Source organism: Lithobates pipiens, unplaced genomic scaffold, assembly GCF_037356315.1.
Source record: "Lithobates pipiens isolate NorthernLeopardFrog02 unplaced genomic scaffold, aLitPip1_a1.2 Scaffold_27, whole genome shotgun sequence".
Classification (NCBI taxonomy): Eukaryota; Metazoa; Chordata; class Amphibia; order Anura; family Ranidae; genus Lithobates; species Lithobates pipiens.
This window is the reverse complement of record NW_027507788.1, coordinates 140,490,317-140,515,075: the sequence shown is the minus strand read 5'-3', so window position 1 is coordinate 140,515,075 and position 24,759 is coordinate 140,490,317. Positions and strand designations below refer to the sequence as shown.

The following is a 24,759-nucleotide window of genomic DNA, read 5'->3' as shown; positions in this document are numbered from 1 at the left end:
CCCCAGGAGGACATAGCAGAGGAAGGTATGACTATAGGAAGATCCTGCAGCACTGAGCACACACATCATTCTGGCTGAATGGGAAGAAGATGGTGGGGAGTGCTGCACAGTCACATGTAATGCTGGCCGGTCAGTGTCCAGAAATGTGTCTTTATACAGTGCAAAGTTACTGATCAGCCTCCCCCTCCCTCTGTAATCTTTGTTTTTTCTTTATAGCTGCACACAGATCAGATCTCTGGAAGACCCTGCAGCCCCCCAGCATTGTGTGTCCAGTGACAGGTCACACTTGGTTGATTGTTAACCATTTCAGCTCAGCTATTTAGCCAGAGCTCTCTATGTGCTGCATAGTTTAATGTTTTTGTGAAGGATTTCCTGCTGATTCAGGCTAGAAGTTTCACAGACCCATTAACTGTTTACTGTCCTCCACTAACCCTGATCAGATCACTGTTTGTAAGAAAATTTTTATTTTGGAAATTAAATGTGCTGCTGCCTTGTCACTTGGTTGCACTTTTCAAAGAAGAATTACTGACTTGATCTTGCAGAACCAGTTTATATAGAGTGTCACAGTCCTGCAATACTATATATATGTACACTGAGTTCAACCATATCTGCAGTCTGTGACCATCCCATGTACCGTGTCTGCAGTCCCTGACCATCCCTTGTACCGTGTCTGCAGTCTCTGACCATCCCTTGTACCGTGTCTGCAGTCTCTGACCATCCCATGTACCGTGTCTGCAGTCTCTGACCATCCCATGTACCGTGTCTGCAGTCTCTGACCATCCCTTGTACCGCCAAGTATACTCGGCTACTCTCGGCTCCGCTCGGGACTGCGAGCAGACCCGAGAGCCGCAAAGATACACAGGACTCTGTATCTCTGCGGTGCCATTTTTAAACTTCAAGACTGCAATGACAACAAGGCTGCAAATGACACTGACAAGGCTGCATTGATGGGCATTTAAATGTAAAGGTTTTTTTTCCTCAAACTTCCCTCCTAAACTTTGGATGCCTGTTATACGCAGACGCGTGTTATACGGTAATGTATAGAAGGTAGGGCCCGAAAGTGACTCAAGCCCAGGGGCCCCGACCACCCTAAGTCCTGCCCTGCTCGGGGCCCAGAGCATTATATAGCCATACATTTAGGCAAATAAAATGGACATTTACCTTAGTGTTTTTTTTCATTTCTGCTGCAGCAATTAGTGATGAGGGGGATTGGTTAATATTTATTTGGTGGGGGTGGGGGTCCTGGCTGGATCGCAAGGTTTAAGGCAAAAGGATGATCGATTGCATACAGAAAGCTATGTGAAAAACCTTTTATATCTCAACAAGGACTAAGATTAGAAGAAGACCTCAGTGGCATTCTGATAGACCTGCTCAGCCTAGAAATAAAACATTTATGAGTCTCCAATTAAGGAAAATGTAATATATTTTCTGATATTAGAAAGATAATATTTCTTGGATGACATTAAAATGATATTAAAGGCTATTTTTTTTTTTTTTAATAGCAAGCATGTCATACTTACCTGCATGGTTTTGCACAGAGCACCCCCGATCTTCTTTTTGGGTCCCCCGCCGGCTCCCTCCTGCCGAGTCCCCACCCCCGCTCCCTCCTCATTGACTCACTAGCTGTGATTGGCAATGGCTTCTGCTGCTGTCTTAATCAATGAGGAGACAGAGAACCCTAGAGAGCCACTGCTCTCATGCACATCGCTGGATCATGTAGTGGGGGAGGGAGCTGGGGGGAGATGCACACTGAAGGTTTTTTTATCTTCATACATAGAATGCATTAAAGTAAAAAACGATTAATTTTAGTATTTGCTCTTCAGAACTTCTTCCAGTAAGTAGTTTTTATTAAACTGTGGATAAAATAACTGTGAAGGAAAGTCATTTCTATAATATTCTTTTGTAAAGTGACTCCAAGTTGTAGCTTACGGTTGAAAAGGCACTAAGTAAAGCCTTAACCATAAACAGCATCTCAGAAGTATTATCCTAACTGCTTAATTGCTTTGGCATTATAGTACCAGGACACGATCCATTAAATGTTAACTTATGTTAAGCAAGCTTAAGTACCATAACAGAGACAGGTTGCTTAGATACCCAGCACTTCTGGGAAGGGAGCTGAAGTAAAAGGACAGTTATACAGTAACATCCCTGCTATAAAAGTGAGACGTTTAACTTGTTTAAAGCTGAACTTCAGGGAATTAAGAAGAAAAAAAAAAACTACCCTTGCAGTGGGGATCTCCCTGCACTGAAAAGGATAATTGCTTGTTTTTACTTAAAGTGGTTGTAAAGGCACACAGCTTTTTACCTTCATGCTTTCTGTGTGCAGCAGCCTCCACCAAACTTACCTGAACCCCCTCTCAATCCAGCGATGTCCACAAGAGCCTTGGCTCCCTGGGAACTTATACTTCTGATTGGCTTTTGGCATCAGCGTGAGCAGCTCCTGTCAATCATAGCCAGTGAGCCAATCAGGAGGCATAGAAGTTGGAGCCGAACCACGGCTCCGTGTGTAAATGGACAGCTTGGGAGTGCACTGGCTTGGGTGCCCCCACAGCAAGCTGATTGCTGTGGGAGCACCCAGCAAGAGGGAGGGGCCAGGATCGACGGCGTAGGACTCAAGAAGAGGAGAATTGGGGCTGCTCTGTGCAAAATTATTGCACAGAGTAGGTAAGTATGACATGTTTGTTATTTAAAAAAAAAAAAAAAACAAGACTTTAAAGTGGGGTGCCCCCTAAAAAAAAAATTAAAAGTCAGCAGCTACAAATACTGCAGTTGCTGACTTTTAATAATCAGACACTTACCTGTCACAGGGTTCAGCGATGCGGGGGAACGAAGCCCCCCCCCCCCCCTCGTTCCCCGCTCCGCTCGCAGCGCCGGCATTCTTACTGTGGGCATGCACGAGCGGTGCCGGGCGCCGTGATACACCGCCCAGTCAACTGGGACACATGACAGGTCCCAGATGACTGTGCGGCGCGAGGGGAAGTGATGTCACCAGCCCGGGCATTGAAGAAGGCAGGCTACGAGGGACCCCCTAGCAACAGGCATTTAGAGGTGAATAAAAAAAAAAAATATTTCCAATTACTATTTTTTATTTATGAATTTTTATTTATTAAATGAGGAGAGAGAGAGGGGGCAGGGCTGGGCCGCGGCTCCATATCTGAATGGATACAGGAACCTGTGGCTCGGCTCAGGTACCCTCATAACAAGCTGCATTCTGTGGGGGGCTCAACAGGAGGGAGGAACCAGGAGCGCCCAAGAGGAACCTGGGAAGAGAAGGATCAGGGCTGCTCTATGCAAAACCATTGCACAGAGCAGGTAAGTATAACATGTTTGTTATTTCTAAACGTCACTTCCATGCAATGTTCTTAAGCGAGAAACATTATTTTTTTTATTTTTTCAAATGACGTTTTAGTTTTTTTTATTGCATTTTAGTGTAAATATGAGATCTGAGGTCTTTTTGACCCCAAATCTCACATTTAAGAGACCCCTGTCATGCTTTTTTAATATTACAAGGGATGTTTACATTCCATGCAATAGGAATAAAAGTGACCCAAACATTTTTTTTTTAAAAGGACAGTATCAAAATAAAAAAATAAAGTAAATTAAATAGGAAAAAAAATAAAGTGCCCCGACGAACTTGCGCGCAGAAGTGAACGCGTACATGAGTAGTGCCCGCATATGAAAACAGTGTTCAAACCCCACATGTGAGATATTTCCACGATTGTTAAAGCGAGAGCAATAATTCTAGCCCTAGACCTCCTCTGTAACTCAAAACTGGTAACCTGCAGAAATTTTTAAATGTCGCCTATGAGAATTTTTAAGGGTAAAAGTTTGTCGCCATTCCACAAGTGTGCACAATTTTGAAGCGTGACATGTTAGGTATCAATTTACATTAACATTATCTTTTAAAATATAAAAAAATTGGGCTAACTTTACTGTTGTCTTATTTTTTACATCAAAAAAATTTATTTTTTCCAGAAAAAGTGCGCTTGAAGGACCACTGTGTGACAGAAAGTATTGCAATTTGCCATTTTATTCTCTAGGGTGTTAGAAAAAAAAAATATATATATATATATATATATATATATATATATATAATGTTTGGTGGTTCCAAGTGATTTTCTAGCAAAAAAAAAAGATTTTAACTTGTAAACACCGAGTATGAAAAATAGGCCCGGTCTTTAAAGCGGAGTTCCACCCGTTTTTTCAGTTTATTAAAAGTCAGCAGCTACAAAAAGTGTAGCTGATGACTTTTAATAAACAGCCACTTACCTGTCCTATGGTCCAGCAATGCGGGCGCCTGGAGCCTCGCTCCCTTCCCCCTCTTCTACGCGGCACCGTCATAGCACCTGTGGGCACCCAGCTGTGACAGCTTATGGGTTCACGGCTGGGCACGCACCGCGCATTCACAAGTCGCGCTGCGCTCTGCTATTGGCCAGGCAATCTTCTGGGACCTGTGACGTGTCACAGAAGATCACTGGCAGGGTAGAGGCTCCTAGGGCGAGAGGAGGAGTCACCTAGGCAGCCAAGAAGCGGAAGCGGGACAGGAAGTCCCACTAAAAAGAATGTGCACACCCCCAAAAAACATGACATGCCAATTGTGACATGTCAGAGGGCCAGGAGTGCTTAAAGCGGAAGTTCCACTTTTTGGGTTAAGTGGACCTTCACTCTCTGCACCCACTTTCCATAATACAGTATTACTCCTTCCCCTGCTTCTGATTGTTTACCTCACTGTTGTAAATAAGCGTATATTGACCACCCTTATCAGGAGGTCACAAATATTCCGGTAAGCATGTGGGACTGCAAACTTGCAAACGTGACTCACTATATGAGCCTCTTTTCTTTTGGACTTTTAGTCATTTTTCTTTTACCACTTATATGTAAAATAACATATCTATTTTGTTGCTACATAAGCACCGTGATATTTATTGTTTATTCCTGAGCATTTATGATAGTTGTCATTAACCACTTGGGATCCGCGCTATTGCAAAATGACGGCAATAGCGCGGACCCACATTTTCGGGACTACGTCTATTGACGTAGTCCCGGTTACGAGCGGCCTGCGCGCCCCCTGAGGGGCGCGCGCGGCGCGCTCTGTGATCGGCGAGTCCGTGAGACTCGCCTGATCACCGATCCGTGTAAGGGGTCGATCCCGACCCCTTATCACGTGATCAGCTGTCAGCCAATGACAGCTGATCATGTGATAAAACGGAGCCGGTAATCGGCTAGTATTCCTCCTCGCGCTGACAGCGCGAGGAGAAAAAAAAAAAGCCGATCGCCGGCGGCCGTGTTCGGGACATCAGTCCCGATCACGGCCAGCAATATAAAAGGACACCTGCCCCCTGCCAGTGCCCACCTGCCACCCGCAGTGCCATCCTGAATAAAGTAAGTGCCCCCCTGTCAGTGCCACCCAGCAGTGCCCATAGTGCCCACAGTGCCACCCAGCAGTGCCCACAGTGCCACCCAGCAGTGCCCACAGTGCCACCCACAGTGCCACCCAGCAGTGCCACCCAGCAGTGCCACCCAAAATCTGCCTCAGGTGCTGCACCCCAGTGCCGCCCATCAGTGCCCAGCAGTGCCGCCCATCAGTGCCCAGCAGTGCCGCCCATCAGTGCCCAGCAGTGCCACCTATCAGAGCCACCTATCAGTGCCACCTATCAGTGCCCATCAGTCCCATCTATCTGTGGTACCTATCAGTGCCCATCCGTGCCACCCATCCGTGCCACTTATCCGTGCCACCCATCCGTGCCATCTTATCTGTGCCCATCTTTGCCCATCAGTGCCGCCTTATCTGTGCCCATCGGTGCCGCCTTATCTGTGCCTATTAGTGCCGCCTTAACTATGCCTATCAGTGCCCACCAGTGCAGCCTATCAGTGCCCACCAATGCAGCCCATCAGTGCCCACCAATGCAGCCCATCAGTGCCCACCAATGCAGCCTATCAGTGCCGCCTAATCAGCGCACTTCAATGAAGGAGAAAAATGACCCGTTTGCAAAATTTTATAACAAACTATTAAAACATGATTTTTTTTTTTTTTTTTTTGCATCTTTTTTTGTTTGTTTAGCAAAAAATAAAACTCCGAGCTGTGACTAAATACCACCAAAAGAAAGCTCTATTTGTGGGAAAAAAATGATAAAAATTTCATTTGGGTACAGTGTTGTATGACCGCGCAATTGTCACTCAAAGTGCATCAGCGCTGAAAGCTGAAAATTGGTCTGGGACTGAGGGGGGTTTAAGTGCCCAGTAAGCAAGTGGTTAAGGTTCAGCAAACAATTTCATTCACATAAGCACTGCACTGTTTGAACTTATATTTATGTTGAATGCTGGTATCAGGGCATAGTGCACAGCTGCTGTTTATGAATCATTTCCACCATAATCGAAGATTATATCTCCTTTTTATTAAGTGAGGTAATCGGCACGCCAATAGTCCATTGAGCACGCAGGCGCCTGACATAGAACCTGCCATTTAGTGATCGCAATTCTATGTAATAAATGCACACAGGGTGACCCTAGCCTTTAAGACTTTTCAAGTCACTTTACAAGTGTGTATCAGAACAAAACGTCAGATGTGATGAAACGCATAGGGCGGAGCCATGTACACACGCTACCACGCATGCGCAGCCGCACGACAGCCATATTTGTTGTTGGAAGCCTGGTCTGTTGGCGTTCCTCATGCCAGATACATGCCTGATATCATTACAAACATGTGAGTGCATCTTTTGTGTAATAAAGTGATGATAGTTTTAACAATATTACACTATTGGAGTGCTTTGCTTTTATATCTGGCCTGGTGCTGCTCTGGAATGGGTGTTAAGCCTTTACTGTCGCTGCTTGGTTGCTGGAGCTGTTTTGGTTGCCATCCTTAAATGGACCCTCCTGCCTGCCTGAGATGTGGATTTGCTTTGTAAAAAGATTGCATGCTGACCACTCTTATCAGGGGATCACACTCTATCTGGTAAGCAGTGCATGTTAGTGAAGTGTGTCGCCTGTCTTTCTTTTGCAGGGACGGACTGACAACTCATGGGGCCCCTGGGCAATAGGAGATTATGGGGCCCGCAGGCAATCAGAGATTATGGGGCCACACAGTATACAAAAACACACACACACAGTATACAATCACACAGTATACACATACATGTATACATAGTATACACAGACATGTTTCTATTGGCTGAGAAGGTACTGGAGAGGATTTTTACATACTGTCCCTGGTTTTACTGAGGCTGGCAACCCTGATGGGGCCCCCTAGTGGCCTGGGGCCCCCGGGCCGTGCCCGAGTGGCTGAATGGTCAGTCCGCCCCTGGTTGTGGGATCACTGAAATAGATATTTCTTGACCTTTTTTAGACTTTGGTTACTATCTATATATTTCTTCACTCTACAGAATATTGAAGTTCAATTACATATAGTATTTGAGCATTTGAGTGCCCACTATTGTTTTATCATGTATTAGGTGTTTTGTATCAGGACACAGTATACAGCAGCTATGTATTTTTTATTCTAGCACAGATTTACACCAATTTTTGCACTTGCATACACATGACCCAGGAATCGAAAGATAAGCAAAAGATATATATAAGAAAGATCTTTAATTGTGCTGGAAATATGATTACTTTCACTGCTTAGATATCATTAAAAATATTTTACTTGTTATATTTTTTTATGTTATAATAGAACTGAGCCCTTAAATACAAGCTACAATAGAAATTGTCCCGGATCTGTTCCTGAAAACACATTCATGATACAAAGCAGCCATTCTATTCACGCTCCATTAGCGGCCCTGCTCACAATGCAGTGAATTATTGACAAGTCAGAAAGTGAGTGAGATGGCTCTGAAGCTATTAAAGTGTGCAGCAAATTGTCATTGATCCTAGAGGTTTATAGATCCTAGAAGTTTCTGGATAGATCCTAGAAGTTTCTGGATGAATAGATGACAATGAATATCAGAACCAAACATATTATCTTTGAAACAATCCTGCACCCAACAATCACTAATAGATTTTTATTTTTATTTTTAAAGTGTTGTTTTATCTGGAATTAATTTTGATTATGAGTGTATATTTATTTTTGTACATGCAGTGATCAGGATTGTATACCATTGAATTTTTTTACATGTTCAAAAAAAGAGACTTAGGGTGCATCTGAAGACTATATATATATATATTTTTTTTTTTTTTGATTGGAGGAAGATTTCTGTGGAGAGATTTCCCTTCACTTCCTGTCTTAGCGACACAATAGGCAGTGAGAAGAATCCCCTTAAATAGAGTGAAATAGGGGACATAAACAGCATTAATTCCCTTCTGTATTATTTTTGCTACATTTTTTGAGGGGGGGGGGACTTTTAGTTTATTAAAAGTCAGCAGCTACAATAATTATAGCTGCTGACTTTTAATAAACAGCCACTTACTTGTCTCACAGTGCAGCGATGAGGGCACCGGGGCATTGCTCCTCTCCCCCTCCTCTACACGGTGCCTTCATAGCACCTGTGGGCACTTGGGCATGACAGCTTACGGCTTCAAGGACGGGCACGCACTGCGCATGCGCGAGTCACGCTGCGTTCTTCTATTGGCCAGGCAATCTTCTGGGACCTGTGATGTGAAGAGGAGGAGGAAGTGGGATAGGAAGGCCCACTAAAAAGATACACCCCCCCAACCAAAAAAATATAAAAATGACATGCCAATTGTGACATGTGAGGGGGCGAGGAGTGCTTAAAACGGAAGTTCCACTTTTGGGTGGAACTCTGCTTTAAGTGGTTAAGTGGACCTTCTCTCTCTGCACCCACTTTCCATTATACAGTATTACTCCTTCCCCTGCTTCTGATTGTTCATCTCACTGTTGTAAATAAGCGTATATTGACCACCCTTATCAAGAGGTCACAAATATTCTGGTAAGCCTCGCATGAGAATGGATGGTGTCACCTTTGGCTGCTTTCGGAATTCCAATTTCCATCACACCATGTGGGACTGCAAACTTACAAACTTGACTCACTATATGAGCTTCTTTTCTTTTGGACTTTTATGCCACGTGCAGACGATCGGACATTCCGACAACAAAATCCTGCATTTATTTCCGACGGATGTTGGATCAAACCTTGTCTTGCATACACACAGTCGCACAAATGTTGTCGGAAATGCCGAACGTCAAGAATGCGGTGACGTACAACACGTACAATGAGCCGAGAAAAATTAAGTTCAATAGTCAGTGCGGCTCTTCTGCTTGATTCCGAACATGTGTGCGTCGGAATTGTGTAAACACGCTCAGAATTAACGACAATGGATTTTGTTGTCAGAATATTTGAGAACCAGCTCTCAAATTTTGTTTGTCGGAAATTCCAACAAAAAATGTCCGATGGAGCCTACACACGGTCAAAGTCTCCGACAACAAGCTCAAATCAAACATGTGTTGTCGGAAATTCCGACCGTGTGTACGTGGCATTAGTCATTTTTCTTTCACCACTTGTATGTAAAATCACATATCTATTTTGTTGCTACAATTTTTGAAGAGGGGGGGAGTGGGTACCTGGTTTTGACAGGAACCCCCTCCCACCTCCGAATGGATCGCCTACGGTACATCCATCAGAAATTCTCCTCCCCTCCCCCCGCTGCCCACAACCTTCTGGGACACATAACAGTTCCCACGAAAGCTGCAGGACCATTCACAAAGGGCAGCATGGTTCATGCATGTGCAAGGAACCCAGTGAGAATCACATCTGGCTGCCCACAGGAATCATGCCAGTATCAGGAACCTGAAGATCGGTGAAGAACTATTTGAAGAACAGGTGAGCACAGTGCTGGACCCCTGGACAGGTGAGTGTTCTTATGTATAAAAGTCAGCAGCTACAGTATTTGGAGATGGTGAGTTTAAATTTTCTTTTCAAGCAGGGCGGAAAACTGCTTTAAAGCTAAAATTAAGTTTGAAGATATTTTGCCTTCCCTGAGGCTCCCTTTCTCTCCTTATCAAAGCATGGCGCTCGCAGTTCACCTATTTTGCAGCCTTACCAGCTCCGCTCAAGCCTTGCGTTCCACAGAGCTTCAGATGTCAATTCCGGTTTCCCTCTGGCACAGGGAAAATGGAAGTAACCTCTTAACTAGAACAACACTCTGTGAGCACACATATAGTCCCATTTCATTTACCACCACCCTGCATACATTGGAGGTGACGGGTGTTATTTTGGTTGATTTGAGGGATAATGCCCACAGAGCGTTTACTTTGAACTTTTTGAGATGGGAATGAGGGACACCTTTTATCAAAAGTATGTAGCCATAGAACACACCCCCTGCCATGCCCTTTTTAATGGAGAATTGTGCCAATAATTGATTGGTTAAACCCACAAGTGCTTTTTTACCACTACTATTCCTTTATATTGGCTTTTGACATTTACAAATGCAGCAATTTAGAATTTGGAGGAAAGGTTTAGCACTGGGAAACACTTTTTGAAAGATAAAAAGTGCATTTTATATACAACTATATAGATGAGACCAAAATGAGGGACAAATGATTGGGAAAGAGGGACAGAGGGACACTGTTCCAAATCAGTGACAGTTGGGAGGTATTCATCTGTCCTATCTTCCCCGACATGAACCCACTATGTTTACACTTTGGCAAATGCACAACTATTCCTCCCCTCGGGGCAGAGTATGTACATAACTTGTATTGTTTGAGAAACTTTGTATTACTTAGATACGGATTCAGTAGAAGTAATCTGACATTTGTGTATTAAACACTCAAAGGGATTAGCTGCATGTAGACACCACAGTACAAAGTATACAGCGACACAGGAAAACAACCACAAAAGACAGAGTAGTGCACACAAGAAACTATCACCAGCCCACAAAGAGATTAAATCTGAGTAAAGCTGCCCATACACTGTTCATTTCCACCATCCACACAAACCAGGCATAGTGCACACCCCCAAATGTGCCACTGGCGTTGAAGGTCCCATTTCCGCAACTTAGTGCATACACAGCCACGCACATGGAATTTTCTTCCTTTTCAGTGGCTCAAAAACTAAACAGTCTAGGGATGTCTTTTTTGAATTTTTATTGTTGAACTCTGATGGGTATGGGGAAGACATGGGCTATCCCAAAAGAACTGAATCAACCAAGGACACCTCTCTTCTCACTATTCTGACAGAGACATTTCACGCAGTTCGATACTTGCTGGGAGAATGCCTAGGACTTGCCTCTTTGTAGTATTGAGAACTGCACACAGTCTTTAGACCCTAGGATCATGTCAGTGCTCACATTGTCACAGGATCAGTTGCCTCTTTCTGATATCCACTGGGCTCTTCAGTGAGGAAGACTTATCTTAAGACTCAGGATACTACAAGGCCACGGGACACTCTTTCCTCCAGCCTCCACCTGATATCCTCCAGTAAGATCTCCAGAACGTAGGCAGAAATCCCAGACTTTAGAAAATAGTCCCCCACAGCTTAGACTAAAGCCTAGATAACCTCCTAGAAGCAACCCCAACAGACTGCCCAGAGGGACAGATTCCCTCAGAGAGGGGACTTCTCTGGCAGGACTGAACCCAGGATCCAACACTCTCTGGCTTCAGACTATGTATGGGCTCTCCAGCCACCTACTGGACACACCTCTTCAGTGATTGGCTAGGCTCCATAAATATTCAGGATGCTCACCTATCCTTCCTCCCACTGTAATTCTGGGATCCTCTAGAATAGGGAGGAAGCAATCAGACCCAGGGCTGGATTAACGTAGGGGCTATTGGAGCTGCAGCTCCAAGGCCCCTATCTTAATATAGGCCCAGCCACCCAAAAAGGACAGACTTCTCATGGAAAGCAATGGGCCAACGGGAAGAGATTTCCCCTGACAGGCCCTGCATTCCACATGCACCGCCTGGGCAAGGTGGTGGGATTGATAATGGGCACTACATGAGCAGTCCTAACAGAAGACTGGGGCATGCCAATGCAGGGCTCTTACAGAAGTCTGGGGCTTCCAAAGTGTTAGGCCTGTGCAGCTGCACTTTTTCAGCTCAGAGTGCATGCCAATACACGGCACTTACAGAAACTTGGCAAATCAAATGCCAGCTCCTGGAAAGCAGAAGGGTGCCCAGTAAAAGGTCCACCAAAATCCTCGGCACCAAGCACATGATGCTCTTAATCCGGCTCTGATCAGACCAGCAGCCTGTGAAACACTGAGCAGACCAGAACAATCAACCCCCTGCTCTACTGATTGCAGAGGAGCTCAAATAAATTTGCCTAGTAACCTACACTAACTGGGAGGGTACTACATGGGTGACTGGAGGTCCAGCTTGGACCAATGTAAATATGAATCTGCCATACTTGTGGGATCTCCGTGGAAGCTTGAAATCACTGTGGTAGGCACCACTACTCCAGTGATCACCACTAGCTTCTGGCTCCTGTGCAGAGCCACTGCCCCGCTGCTTACCGCACACAGGAGGTTGCTTGCTCGACACAAGTACCATTCAAGGAAGAACACGTTACCGCTAGGACAAACAGAATACAATTGTTTTTTATTTTGCCCCATTTACACTGCAATGCAGTCCGGAGGTGCAGTGAGCTGCAATATAAAGCAGACATGCAGCGTTTTATCTCAGTATACGGGAAGGCACTGCATGTCACCGCACAGCAGCACAAAGCACCGCAGTTCTGTGCAGTGACACAAATAAAGTGTCACTTTTTGCATTTCAAATAAAGTTGACAAAAAAGGGAATTGTGTGATGTGCTAAAATGTACATCACACCACCTTATCACCACAGTTCAGTGCAGTCGAAACTGACAGATATAGTGAATGCAGGGTCCTGGATTTAGAAACGCTAAACACACAGTGACATTTCAATAAAGTTCTTTAAAGTAAAAAATGAAACAGTACAATGTGCTGTGTTGGGAATTGCTCTGATATTTTTTTTTAAGGCGGACCTCCTCTTTAAGCTGGCTACACATCATTTTGTTAGAAATGTTAGGTTTGAAGAACGTTCATTCAATTTTTTTAATCATCGGTGGGGTCAAATGCATGGTTGTTTTCAATCTAAGTAAACTTGAAGGACCCAGATGGAAAACTTCTTGAACGTATGAATTTCTAAAGCTGCCCATGGATGGATCGAAATTCGGCCAGTTCAGCACAGATTAGCTGGATTTAGACCCATCTATGGCTGTTCCATCTTAATAGAAGTTGATCTAACTATCCATTTCTGTAGAATGGGACTCTTGGAAAAATTTTGCTCATCCGCCAGCTACAGCCACTGACCAATGTGCTCTGACAGCAGAGGAGTTAGAATACAAAGGCACAGCGAGGAGGATCCCTCCATCCACAAAACTCTGGGGTTGATTTACTAAAGGCAAATAGATGGTGCCCTTTGCCAAGTGCAGTTGCTCCAGAGCTTAGCAAACGAGGTAAAGCTTCACTTTACAAAGAATATCCAATCACATGCAAGGAAAAAATAAATAAAAAAAACACATTTTTGCTTGCACATAATTGGATGATGGAAATCAGTAGAGCTTCTGCTCATTTACTAAGCTCTGGAGCAGCTGCTCTTGTAGAGTGCAACTGCACCTTGAAAAATGCATAGTCTATTTACCTTTAGTAAATCAACCTCTGTTCGTTTTCTTCTGATAAAAAGCAAAAAAAAAAAAAAAAGTGTCTATGGCCAGCCTAACTGTAAATGTGCGTTTCATTTGGAAAGTCTATTCATTTCAAAATTAAAGGGATTGTAAAGTGAATTTTTTTTTTTTTTTAAATAACAAACATGTTATACTTACCTCCACTGTGCAGCTCGTTTTGCACAGAGTGGCCCCGAACCTGCTCTTCTGGGGTCCCTCGCGGCTGTCTCGGCTTCCTCCTGCAGGTGCTTCTCACATTCATGTGAGATCCCTCGCATGGTGAGAAGCATCTGCGGGCGCGCTCCCGTGATACAGCCGGCGGCTATAGCCACTCGCTGTATCACACGGCCCTGCCCCCCGGCGCTCTGCGTCAGTGGATGTGATTGACAGCAGCGTGAGCCAATGGCTGCGCTGCTTTCTATCCATCCACTACAGCCAATCAGCGGCCAGGCTGAACGGTGGAAAGGACGTCGGGGGACGAGCGCGGTACTTTCGAGGGGTGAGGTAAGTAAAACGGGGGGGGGGGGGCTGGGGCGCCGGGACTGTCAGATGTTTTTTCACCTTAATGCATAGAATGCATTAAGGTGAAAAAACATTTACCTTTACAACCCCTTTAAATGTTAAAGACAAACAATATTTTAAAGTGTTTTTGAATTAAATTTGTCAAATCATCAAATGTACTGGAAATTTTACTATGACTGTTCATACAAATTTCATTTGAAAATCTGCCAGTGCATATGACCAGTTTGAGGAGTCAGTTTACTAAAGGCAAATAGACTGTGCACTTTGCAACGTGCAGTTGCTTCAGACCTTAGTAAATAAGGTAAAGCTTCACTTTACAAAGAATATCCAATCATGTACAAGGAACATAAAAAAAAACATTTTTGCATGCACATGATTGGATGATGGAAGTCAGCAGAACTTCATTTACTAAGCTATGGAGCAACTGCTTCTGCAGAGCGCAACTGCACTTTGCAAAGTGCACTGTCTATTTGCCTTTAGTAAATCAACCCCTTACAGTCACTGGGTTTGATTTACTAAAGACAAATAGACTGTGCAGTTTCCAAAGTGCAGTTGCTCCAGAGCATAAAGCGAAGTTCCTCTCAAAAGTGGAAGCTCCCCTTATCTGACTCCTCCTCCCCTCCGGTGCCACATTTGGCACCTTTCGGGGGGAGCGGGTACCTGTTTTTGCCAGTTTCCCTTACAGACAATGTGGGGAGCATAGTGCCCTCTCACCCTTCTGTCAGGTCCTGTTCCAAGCCACATTCCTGTCTGAATAATGTGTCTGAGTTTCAGAGGGACTGTCCGAGTGAATCCCAGACAGGTGGCAACCCTAGGCAGCACCCAAGAGCTGGTGGAAACAGCTTGGGGGCCAACATTGATGGATTTTAGGACAGGTAGGTGTCCTGATATTAAAAGTCAGCAGCTACAGTATGTGTAGCTGCTGACTTTTAATTTTTTGCTGGGGGAACTCTGCTTTAATAAATGAGTAAATGTTCTGCTGACTTCCATAATCCAATCATGTTCAAGCAAAAAGGCTGTTTGTTTTTATTTTCCTTGCACGTGATTGGGTATTGTTTGCAAAGTGAAGCCTCACCTCATTTACTAAGCTTTGGAGCAACTGGACTTTGCCTTTAGTAAATCAGCCCCAATGATCCAGTGAGGACACGGGGACTGCCCCGCCGCCTGCAGTCTTTACACAGCGTGAAACATGTTGTGAACATAATAATCTATTTTAGATCATGGCAGCGAGTATCAAACAGCAGATCCTCTGTGCCGCAGAGCTCAGCTCTGGATTGCCCTCCTGACAAACATTGTTCTCTTGTTTCTCTTCTGGTATGTCCCTCCTCCTGTCCCCCTCCCTCAGTCCCTGCTCCTTTGTAAAGTTGACCGGAATCATTAACAGATTACCCTTTAACAGAGGGAAGCTCTGTAGGGGAACATGTTCACACTTGCCGGAATATCCAGGGAGTAATTGCACAAGATCTCTTTTGTTTAATACCCTTCTCGATTTCTCTGCACGTTAACCTTCTGTGAGCAGCTAGAAGTCCGAAGGAGTCGACTGCATTTTATCCTTGGAGCAACCCAGCCCTTCGCAGCCCAGGTCGCAGGATTTGGTGCCCCGAAGCCAAACTAGATCCTCGCTGAACTAAGAGGAAGGCACTGTATAACAGGTAATGATATACTGTACAGTATATGGCATGAGGCTTAAAAAGGGGCCCATTCACACTAAAGCGTTCTATTGCGTTAGCAGGAATTTAATTAAGGTGGGCCGTTCATTATAAATGGGCTGCCAGTGCAACACTATAGATGAAAAATATGCATGACTTTTTTTTTTTTTACAATATTTTTATTGAGATTTTCACATAGTAGCCAATAAAATCTATGACATTTCTTGTTATTTATAAAAAAAAAAGAAACTTACAGTAGGAGATCAGGTGAGTTACGTTAACATGCGTTAACAAGTCATACTGGAACTTGAACAGTGAACTTAATGTTAGTACCGTGTGTGTGGAAGCAAAAACCTTTTTATTATTTTTTTTTTTAGCTACTTCAATACCGGGCACTTACACCCCCTTCCTGCCCAAGCCAATTTTCAGCTTTCATCGCTGTCGCTGTTTTAATGACAATTGTGCGGTCATGCAACACTGTACCCAAACAGAATTTTTAGGTGCCACTGCTGGGCACTGATACGTGGCACTGATGGGCACTGATATGCGGCACTGATAGATGCCATTGAAAAGCATCACTGATGGCACTGGCAGGCATTGGGGATGGCCACTGATTGGCAGCTGCCTGGGCACTAATTGGTAGCTGCCTGGGCACTGATTGGCATTTCCCTGGTGGTCTAGGGTGGCATACCTGGTGGTCCAGTGTGGTGGCATCCCTGGTGGTCCTGGTGGCATCCTGGTGGTCATGGATGGGCATCGGGAGGGGGGGGGCTGTGCTGATAAACAATCAGCACAGACCCCCCCCCCCATCAGGAGAGCAGCTGATCGGCTTCCCTCTACTCACGTCTGTCAGACGCGAGTGAGGTAAAGCCGATCAACGGCTCTTCCTGTTTACATCGTGGTTACCGTGATTGGACATGGCTGATCACGTGGTAAAGAGCCTCCATCAGAGGCTCTTTTCCAAGATCGTATAGCGGTGTCAGACTGACACACCGCACCAGAGATCGCCGTGATGCGCGCCCCCACAGGCCCGTGTGAGCGGTCGTTCTGGAGGGCTGTCATATGATGTCCACCCAGAATGAGAGCCACGCTGCCCAGCTGTCATATGACGGTGGGTGGGCTGCAAGCATTTAAATACATTGCATCACACAAGATAAATGCATTATATGCGGTGTGTAGTGTATTGGATTCTACTGTACAATGCACTGGGGGGCCATTCGCAATCAATGGCACCTCAACGCACCACACATAGAACAGGTGCGTTGCCATGCATTGTGATAGTGTGCATGTATTTTAATCTGCATTGCTACAATACATATGTGTGTATGAGCCCTCAAACTGTATGTTAACTCTAAGGCCACGTACACACGCGGGGACTGTTCGCCCAACTTTGTCCGTCAAACAGTTTCGGCAAACAGTCCGCTCAAAATTAGCATGGACGGACATGGCCACACACGGCGGACGAACAGTTTGCTGAAACCGTGCGCGATGACGTGAACGGCACGTACGACGGGACGAAAAATACGACGTCCTATACACTGCATTATAACTTTCGGCGTGTAAATCCTTTCTGAGCATGCGCAGAACTTAGTTTGACGAACAAGCCTACACACGAGGGGACTGTTCGCTGAAACAAGGTTTCAGCGGACAGTTTTTCGGAATTTCCGAAAAACCTTGTTCAGCGGACTGTTCGCTGAAACTGTCCGCTGAAAGCCCACACACGAGCGGACTGTTTGCCGAAACACTGTTCAGCGGACAAAGTTGGGCGAACAGTCCCCGCGTGTGTACGCGGCCTTACAATGAACTTCTCTTATTTGCTCCCTTTTGGTTTGTTAAATATACCATTAAAAGTTTATTCTTATATGTGTTTGAAAAGTGCAAAAACAATACTGTTGATCCTGCCAGGCATCCAGTGCTGTCCTGTGCACTCAGCAGTGTTATCTCAAAGGCCTGGTTCACACCTATGTGTTTTTTAGTGCTTTTTACAGAAACGCACTACAGTCCATTTAAGATGGTTTCCTATGGGACATATTCACATCTATGCTTTTTTCAGCTGCTGTGTTTTAGGAGAGGGTCAGGGACTTTTTAAATTCCAAACGGTGCATTTTGGATTCAATAGACTTTAATAAAGAAGCTGCAGAAAAGCATGTAGTGCTTTATTGCTGCGATTTTGACTTTAAGGCCGGGTTCACACCGCTGCGATGCGGGAACGCCGCGAATCCGCGGCGTTTACCCGCATCGCACACCTCCCGCCGGCAGTTCACACTGCCCTATGCGGATGGCTGGGAGTGTCAATGTTATGTTAATGACACCCCCAGATTCGTCTGCATATCGCAGTGCGATCTGCCGACTCGCACAGGAATCGGATCGCATGGTGTGAACCCCCATGCGATCCGATTCTGTTACGGACCAAAAAAAGGGTCCCGTGCGAGTTTGCTGCGGGAGCGATGCGAATTCAGCCATACTATCTGTATGGCTGTACTCGCATCGCTACGGAGATCGGATGTGATTTGCGGTGCGAATCACATCCGGATCTCCCCCCGCAGCAGTGTGAACCCAGCCTTAATCTACCCAACAACAAATTGGCCCAAAAAAGCATAAAACATTAAAAATACTGCAAAAAAGTGTGGCCAAAAACACACCACTGATTGGCAGCTGCCTGGGCACTAATTGGTAGCTGCCTGGGCACTGATTGGCATTTCCCTGGTGGTCTAGGGTGGCATACCTGGTGGTCCAGTGTGGTGGCATCCCTGGTGGTCCTGGTGGCATCCTGGTGGTCATGGATGGGCATCGGGGGGGGGGGGGCTGTGCTGATAAACAATCAGCACAGACCCCCCCCCCATCAGGAGAGCAGCTGATCGGCTTCCCTCTACTCGCGTCTGTCAGACGCGAGTGAGGTAAAGCCGATCAACGGCTCTTCCTGTTTACATCGTGATTACCGTGATTGGACATGGCTGATCACGTGGTAAAGAGCCTCCATCAGAGGCTCTTTTCCAAGATCGTATAGCGGTGTCAGACTGACACACCGCACCAGAGATCGCCGTGATGCGTGCCCCCACAGGCCCATGTGAGCGGTCGTTCTGGAGGGCTGTCATATGATGTCCACCCAGAATGAGAGCCACGCTGCCCAGCTGTCATATGACGGTGGGTGGGCGGCAAGCAAATACATTGCATCACACAAGATAAATGCATTATATGCGGTGTGTAGTGTATTGGATTCTACTGTACAATGCACTGGGGGGCCATTCGCAATCAATGGCACCTCAACGCACCACACATAGAACAGGTGCGTTGCCATGCATTGTGATAGTGTGCATGTATTTTAATCTGCATTGCTACAATACATATGTGTGTATGAGCCCTCAAACTGTATGTTAACTCTAACAATGAACTTCTCTTATTTGCTCCCTTTTGGTTTGTTAAATATACCATTAAAAGTTTATTCTTATATGTGTTTGAAAAGTGCAAAAACAATACTGTTGATCCTGCCAGGCATCCAGTGCTGTCCTGTGCACTCAGCAGTGTTATCTCAAAGGCCTGGTTCACACCTATGTGTTTTTTAGTGCTTTTTACAGAAACGCACTACAGTCCATTTAAGATGGTTTCCTATGGGACATATTCACATCTATGCTTTTTTCAGCTGCTGTGTTTTAGGAGAGGGTCAGGGACTTTTTAAATTCCAAACGGTGCATTTTGGATTCAATAGACTTTAATAAAGAAGCTGCAGAAAAGCATGTAGTGCTTTATTGCTGCGATTTTGACTTTTAATCTACCCAACAACAAATTGGCCCAAAAAAGCATAAAACATTAAAAATACTGCAAAAAAGTGTGGCCAAAAACACACCACAAAAAGCACTGCAGAAGCAGATCAAAAGCAAATTGCATAGGTGTTAACCAGGCCAAAAAGTCTCATCTTCCTGCTGAGGTCACCTTTGTGAACTATGGCCCACATCCTAAGGCTCGGTTCACGCAGGGGCGACTTGTCCAGGCGACTTCGCCGTCTGACAAGTCGCGCTCCGCTCTGTACTATGGAACCGTTCTAATAGGAGCGACTCAAGTCGCTCCGACTTAGAAAAAAGGTTCCTGTACTACTTTGGGGCGACTTGCATTGACTTCTATACAGAAGTCGTTTTGCAAGTCGCCGCTGATCGTGTGCAGGTCGCGGCACTGCAAGTCGTGCCGCCCCTGTGTGAACCGAGCCTTACGGTGTTATGAACAGGACAGGGTTTTCTGTAGTCCTGCCCTGAGGTAAATCGGGTACAGAATGTCAGCAATGTCACCAGGAAGGAAGTGCCCTTACTGGCAGGACCTCCTGGTGAAAATAATGCCTCACACACAGTCAGACTTTCCGACGACAAAATCCATCTGATTTCTTGCAACGGATTTTGGCCGAAACTTGTGTTGCATAAACACGGTCACACAAAGTTGTCGGAAAATCTGATCGTTCTGAACGAGGTGACATCAAACACGTACGTCGGGACTATAAAGGAGCCAGTAGCCAATAGCTTTCATCTCTTAGTTTATTCTGAGCATGTATGGCACTTTGTCTGTCGGAATTGTCTGCACACGATCGGAATTTATTCAATCGGATTTTGTTGTCGGAAAATTTTAGATCCTGCTCTCAAACTTTGTTCCGACAACATGATCCAATCGCACATTTTCCCTTGTATTTTCCATGTGTATGGGGCATAAGGGGAAAGAAGTCTGAAAAAGAGAAAACTAATGTTGCATTGTGTTACATTTTTGTTTTTGGGCTTATATACACTTTAATTGTACTTATTTTAGGGCCGGTTCACACAGCAGGCGAGGCGAGGCGACTCCGACTTGCCTCGCCGCGACCTGCCGCGGCCTCAGCGGCGACTTGCAAATGACTTCTGTATAGAAGTCAATGCAAGTCGCCCCGAGGTCGCCCAAAAGTAGTACAGGAACCTTTTTTCTGAGTCGGAGCGACTCGAGTCGCTCCTCTCAGAACAGTTCCATTGTACAGAACGGGGGCGACTTGCGAGAGCGAGGCGAGGCGAGTCGTGTCGCCTCGCATCGCCCGCTGTGTGAACCGGCTCTTATTCATATGTTTTGTACTCACAATACAAAAAATTTACTCAACACACTGCAAAGCACAAAGACAAAATGCATGAAATCTTCTCTCTGAAAGAGAATAGAATAATAGCCGTACCACACTCATATATAAACACAATCTCTCTACGTCAAGAGTGCATAACTTCAATACACATTATAAACAGTCTTTCTCAACCTTGTTTGACACCTTTTATAGTGTAAGCAAAATCTCGAGACACCCCAGTCTAGAAAAAAAAACTTCATTGTGACTTATCAATGGGAAACCTGAGCCTGGGATGATATAGACAACCACCTTGATGACATTAACTTCACATCAGAGTCCCCCATCACATCAGAGCCTTCCTTTCATATCAAAGTCCCCCTTATACATTAGAGGTCCTCCATCATACCAGAGTCCCCCCATCAAATTAGAGATCCCCCCATCACATCAGAGCTTTTCTTTCACATCAACCCCCCCCCCCCCCCCAATACATTAGAGGTCCTCCATCATACCAAAGTTCCCCCATCAAATCAGAGACCCCCCCCCCATTACATCAGAGCCTTCCCTCAACATCAATGTCCCCCCTGTACATTAGAGGTCCTCTATCATACCAGCGCCACTCCATCACATCAGAGTGCCCCCTATATATTAGAGGTCCCCCATCACATCAGAGTACCCACTATACATTAGAGGTCCCCTATCACATCAGAGTGCCCTCTATACATTAGTGGTTCCCCTCCCCATCAGATCAGAGTACCCTCATGACAATGTCCACCCCCCCCCCCCCCCCCGCCCCGATCACAGTCCACTCAACAATCTGTGATCCAAAGAAAACTGGGTCTCACAGCACCCTGGGGAAACCCAAATAGCACCCTGGTTGAGAGACACTGTTATAGACGATAAGCATGTGATAGCATGAGAGGCAGTGAAGAATATCTAAAGCCCAAAATGTTTTATTTTTTTTGCTTTCTGTATCTTGTTGAAAGAATAATTGGTGTGGGAGTGCTGGGGTAGACGCTCATGCTAGCCCTTAAAGTGGTTGTAAACCCTTACCACACACTTTGACCTACAGGTAAGCCTAGATTAAGGCTTACCTGTAGGTCCAAGAAATATCTCCTAAACATACACGGTTTAGGAAATATTTGCCGAAAGACAGGCACCGCTGTCTACGGCGCATGTGCCGTACACAGCGGTGTGCAGGCGCACTGAGCGCGCCGCCGTCAACGGCGATATGCAACGCGTGGCAGCTCCCGTGTGCATGCGCGGGAGTGACGTCATTGCGGCTTCACCGAATGACAGCGGCAGAGCAGCGAGACCCACCGAGAAGATGGATGCGCCGGACTACAGGGGACAGCGGTGACTTCGCTGGCTCCTGTGTCAGGTAAGTGACACATAATGGACTACTATGCGATGCATAGTAGTCCATTATGCTTTACCTTTGCACTGAATGAAAGAGGAAGTAAACTCATCAGGGTTTACTTCCTCTTTAAGCAGTTCCAAACCACAATAGCATAAATTGGACTATGTCGGTACTTGGTAATTTAAGCAAAGCAAAAAAAAAAGAAAAATTCATTAAAATCTCATATTTAATAAACACATAAGAAAATAACAAGACATCACATGTTAAAATATAATAATGTGTACACCACAGTTAGAGCGCTCCTAACGGATTCCCCACAGGGAGGGTTCAAACTTGGTGGCGCACAGGGTTTCTTCTGCTAGTTTCGTGGGGCAAACCGCTTCTCCAGGAGGATATCTATACAAAGTATAGCAAATAACATTTAAATAGTTAGGAAGCAAGAGCAGCATTTCATAAAAATAGCCATTTATATATATATAACCAAATTCATCACATAATTAAGGAAAGGAGGTCAGCTCACCACAAACTTGACAAATGGGTTGCAGGTAGGAAGGCCCCTATATTCCCCCTACGGCGGACATGGGGGATGATTAGCTAGCTTTCTGTATCTCACTGGGTACATTTCATTCACTTCCTGTCCCAGAGATACAATAGGAAGTGAGGAAAAATCTCTCTGAGGTAAGGTGAAATCCTTGAATATCGTCCCGTATAGGCCGGTACAACAGAAACCAGACTACTTTCAGCCAGTGTGTCCTGTTGAACAGGCATCTTGGAAAACCAATGGCTGAGAGCACTGAGCTTTAGAGCTACTGCATGTGGGCAAGGGCAAGATGAAAAACAATGGTAGAACATGGCTAAATCAAACTAATTGCAATAACAATGCAAATAACAACTGAGTGATAAAATGTCACAATGCCAAATCAGAATTTCTAGTCACCATAACCACATAGCAGTAACAAACACACCATAGTCCTAGTCCTCTCTATCATTGTAAAAATAATGAAAACCTATGGCAGTATACCTATCACTCATATTGCAGCCTCCTCAGGCTCTTGCATTTGTTCTCTGCGTACTAAAACATCACAAGTATGTGTTGTATAACAGCTTCCTGAGCTCTCTGCTATATTGTTATTAGTTACATTCTGAGTCTTTTTAGACTGTAGAACACCTCCCCTCTATGTTATATGAAAGAGAAAAGGGGGTATCCTGTAATCCTAACACATTTCCTCTCTTAAGATGACAATATTGCTGCTCTGTACATATAGTACAGTGAGTGAGAGCTGTGACACTAGGACAGGACATGTGTAAATGGTGTGATCAATAGACATAATTAAAGGGATGAAAAAATTAACAAAAAATAAAACGAATATCGCCAACGCAGGATTAGTAAACTGCAATAGATTATATTTTTATTCCTTGGCTTAGATGTGCTTTAGTGCCCACACACTGCCTCAACTGGATGGAACTGTGGCAGACAAGTATCTGCTCTTACAGAAGTGCAGTGGGATGGGGTGGGGGCCAACTAAGGTTGGGTACTTATAGTGCCCAAAGCTGTCTGGGACTGCAGCCATGTTACAAGAGATTGCCAGAGACTGCAGACATGATTCAAGAGATGGTCAGAGACTGCAGACATGATTCAAGAGATGGTCAAAGACTGCAGACATGATTCAAGAGATGGTCAGAGACTGCAGACATGATTCAAGAGATGGTCAGAGACTGCAGACGTGATTCAAGAGATGGACAGACTGCAGACATGATACAAGAGATGGATAGAGACTGCAGACATGATACAAGAGATGGGATAGAGACTGCAGACATGATACAAGAGATGGTCAGAGACTGCAGAAAGGCATGATTCAAGCAAAGTTGTACTTAGTCCAGACCAGGGATGTGCGGTGAGGTCAGTGGCTGGTGAGGCACTGGCTAGTATCAGAGCCAGATACACACAGGTTACATACACTCTGAACGTTAGAGCAAGAATAATAATTCTAGTACTAGACCTCCTCTGTAACTCTAAACCTGTAAAAAAAAATTAAAGTGTCACCTATTGAGATTTATAAGTACTGAAGTTTGGGCGTCATTCCAAGTGTGTGCAATTTTAAAGTGTGACATGTTAGGTAGCTATTTACTCGGCGTAGCATCATCTTTCACATTATGCAAAAAAATCGGGCTAACGATATTGTTTTTTTTTTTTTTTTCATTCATGAAACAGGTTTTTTCCCCAAAAAAATTTCTGCGCAAATACCATGTGACATAAAAAGTTGCAACGACCACCATTTTATTCCCTAGGGTGTCTACTATACACATAATGATTGGGGGGTTCTAAGTAATTTTCTAACAAAAAAAAGATGATTTTTACACGGAGGAGAGAAGTGTCAGAATTGGCCTGGGTGGCAAGGGGTTAATTAACATAAGTAAGTAATATACAAATAACTATTATATATTGTTTTTATTTTATTTTTTTCCATAAAGTTTTTATTGGAAGTAATAGAGAACACGCAAATGAAGAGTATTACAAAAACACATAATACAAGTCAAATGACAAAGGTCAAGGTATGTTAACGTAAATTATAGGTTATAAACATCAAAATGTTAATT

General features: G+C 44.8%; 1 protein-coding gene across 1 annotated transcript in view; it reads left to right on the top strand.

Annotated features, from left to right (window-relative positions):
* The first annotated feature begins 15,415 nt into the window (after positions 1-15,415).
* The window catches only part of ANKRD65 (ankyrin repeat domain 65), an 82,207-nt gene continuing 72,863 nt past the window's right edge, over positions 15,416-24,759 (top strand). Inside the window, exon 1 of the mRNA XM_077457573.1 lies at positions 15,416-15,748. The gene's annotated coding sequence lies outside the window, so the exon portion shown is untranslated. The remainder of the gene's footprint in view (positions 15,749-24,759) is intronic.